At 39.5% G+C, this 2780-nt stretch overlaps 1 long non-coding RNA gene across 1 annotated transcript; it reads right to left on the bottom strand.

The window, feature by feature from the left end:
• Positions 1-624: 624 nt before the first annotated feature.
• On the bottom strand, positions 625-979 carry LOC120565691. The gene is made up of 3 exons (XR_005640277.1): positions 932-979; positions 759-846; positions 625-652 (listed from the first exon to the last, which is right to left on the bottom strand). It is a non-coding gene; the product is annotated as an uncharacterized LOC120565691 (long non-coding RNA).
• Positions 980-2780: the final 1801 nt, after the last annotated feature.

Below are 2780 nucleotides of genomic sequence, written 5' to 3'. Positions count from 1 at the left end.
ATTTATTTTTTTAATTTTTTTAAATACAACACTCTATTTTCATGTTTTTCTTTTCAATTCACCTCAATAGATCTCTTCTTAGATCCCTTCTTAGGCTTGTGTAGACATCCGTGTCTGCCCCGGGGGGTGGCTGTGGTGGAAATCGTCCTCAGGCGTCAAATACAATGAAACTAAGTCTTCCCGTAGCCTTTAGGTTGCTAAAACAAAGGAAAGGTCTTTTTAACAACATATACATTTTATTTAAAAAGCTTTTATAACACATGTAAATATATTCTGCTAGATACAAAGGGGTTTCTCACCTCTGCAACTGTGTTAGGATCATAAGATACAGTGGCCGGGTAAGATGAAACCGGAACAAAGGAATGGTTGCGCTTTGGGAAGCCTTTCTGGTATGGCTCAGGCTGTAATAAGCATTAGATTAGATGCATTAGATTATTTTATTTTTTTATACAACACAGCATTTTACCGTTTTTTTTTTTCAACTCACCTCAATAAATTGCTTCTTGGGCTTACGATGGTGAACGTTTTTAGGGGTAGCAGCTTTCACAGAGAGGTTTAGAGAAGCACACGGCCTTTTATCATGGTTGATTTCAGCCCTATGTGCTATCGAGTAGCCATCACCTCACGGATCCTTTGTTCAGGAATGGATTGTCTAGACACAGAATATATATATATACATTAGAGGACTAGAAACACGGTGATAAATTAAATAGTAATAAATATTACAGCCTGAAAGAGATAAATAGCCCCATAAATACCTGTTTCCAACGTTCTTATTCCTTATTAGAAGGACCTTTTGTTTTATGTTCTGGTGTGTTGGGGTCTGTAGGATTGGGCTACACAGCTCTTTTTAAAAAAAAACAAAAATTAATGAAAACACAGTACTAAATCAATTAATGCTGTAGTGTATAATATATTTATAGGTTTTTACCTTGTGGTATAAGTGTTTCATCAACTAACACAGCCACATTGTCCCAGCTCTTTGTAAAATCACCTAATGACGCAAACTGCATTATACAACAAAAAAAACTTTTTAAGTCACAAATGACTGAATGAATTAAACACCTTACAATAAGCTTTTTTTTTAAATTTACTCACCAAACGCAGCCATTTCTGTAGAAACCAATCCTCTTTTCTTCAGAGGTCTTTGTTGAGGAAGCCTGAGAAAACGAGGGAAAATTTTTAGCTAGCACCTTAGCTAAAACTGCAGGTAAAAAGTGAGCAGTCAGCCTTGAAAACAAGGGGGTTTTAAACACCACAAACCACCCCCTTTATGACGATTTAACACCCACAACAATAGACCTCACATTTACAAGCTAACCACTGGGCTAACACGGTTTTTACTATCGTCATATGGTACAACCACCCTCATTACGAACACACGGTCAAAAGTTTTAGCTAATTCATGAATGACTGAATGAATTAAATATCTTTGAACATCCTTAAACACAAGAGGTGCTTTTAAATTTACTTACCACTAGTAGGTATTGCTGAAAAACGAAACACCGCGTTGCTTTCACCAAGAAGAATTAAAAGTGAAACTCCAGGTTTTTTTTTGATGAGGAAAACGCGGTAGCTATCTAGCTAGCTACCAGACTAGCTAGAAAAAAGCATCTAAAAAAGAAGACTAAGAAATTAACAAGGGAAAAAAAGGGTTTTAAAACCCTTGTTGCTGAAAAAGGGATCCTCTTTTTTTTTTCACCAAAAAAAAAGAACAACTCACTGGTATTGATTGTGGAAAACGTGGTAGTAAGCTAGCTAGCTAGCGCGAAAAGCTAAAAGTGTGCAGACCCCCAGGTAGATTACGGACAGAGTGACCTCTTCACGCGGTGTGAGAGGCCAGCCACCGCTCAAGGCCACAAGACCCTTGTTGCGGGGAGGCGACGCACCGCGACACCGACGTCATCACATCCGGCTAGATGCGCGCAGCTTCGACGATTAGATGCACTACCATATTCGGCCACTAGATGGCGCTGCGGGGTGCCGACGTTCGAACGCGCACATCATCACATCCGCTAGATGCGGCGCAGCTTCGACGATTAGATGCACTAACATATTCAGCCACTAGATGGCGACGCGATTAATTCACGGTACGGCGCCATCAACGCACGCAACATATCATCAGTTGGCATGGCGGTTTTCGTGTGCGTGTGAGATGACGTCACACATGCAAAAAAACCGCGGCATCTTTATACTACTCACAGCGTTCAAATACAAAAGGCACCGTGTTAATCACTGCACCTGATTTTGAATGCCATACAAACAGGGTTATGGCCAATATTTCTGCAGAAAAAGTTTCTGCATAGATGTTATTGCTACGCGCACACTTTCAAACACTGAAATAATGTGTTAAAACAGGTGTAAAACTATAAAATACTTATTAATTAGACTGGAATGTAGATGTTGCAAAGGGAGCCTTCTGACCCTACCATGACCACTGACGGTGAAGATATTTGCTTGGCAACAAAGAGCCACCGCTATCGAGGATGTATAATTTAAGGCCCACTCAATAGCTAAGGGTGAAACAAACATCAACTCTCCAGTATTTAAATTAGCTATATTCCCTAGTCATTTGAATGCAATAAATAGGTCAGGTGACAGTCCCATGGGTTGTTGGAAAGGCTTTACATGTACTGTAAATCATCAAATGTTCTTCACAAAGAAGTACTGAAAATGTATATCCAGACCTCAAAACCTTATCAGTTGATCCAGCTTTTAGCATACTTAAAGCAGGGCAGATGTTTTAAAGCTACAGAACTGAACAGTGTGGAGAATTGAAT

Source organism: Perca fluviatilis, chromosome 9 (genome assembly GCF_010015445.1).
Source record: "Perca fluviatilis chromosome 9, GENO_Pfluv_1.0, whole genome shotgun sequence".
Lineage (NCBI taxonomy): Eukaryota > Metazoa > Chordata > Actinopteri > Perciformes > Percidae > Perca > Perca fluviatilis.
Note: the sequence above shows the minus strand (reverse complement) of the source record. Positions and strands in the feature narration are given on the sequence as shown.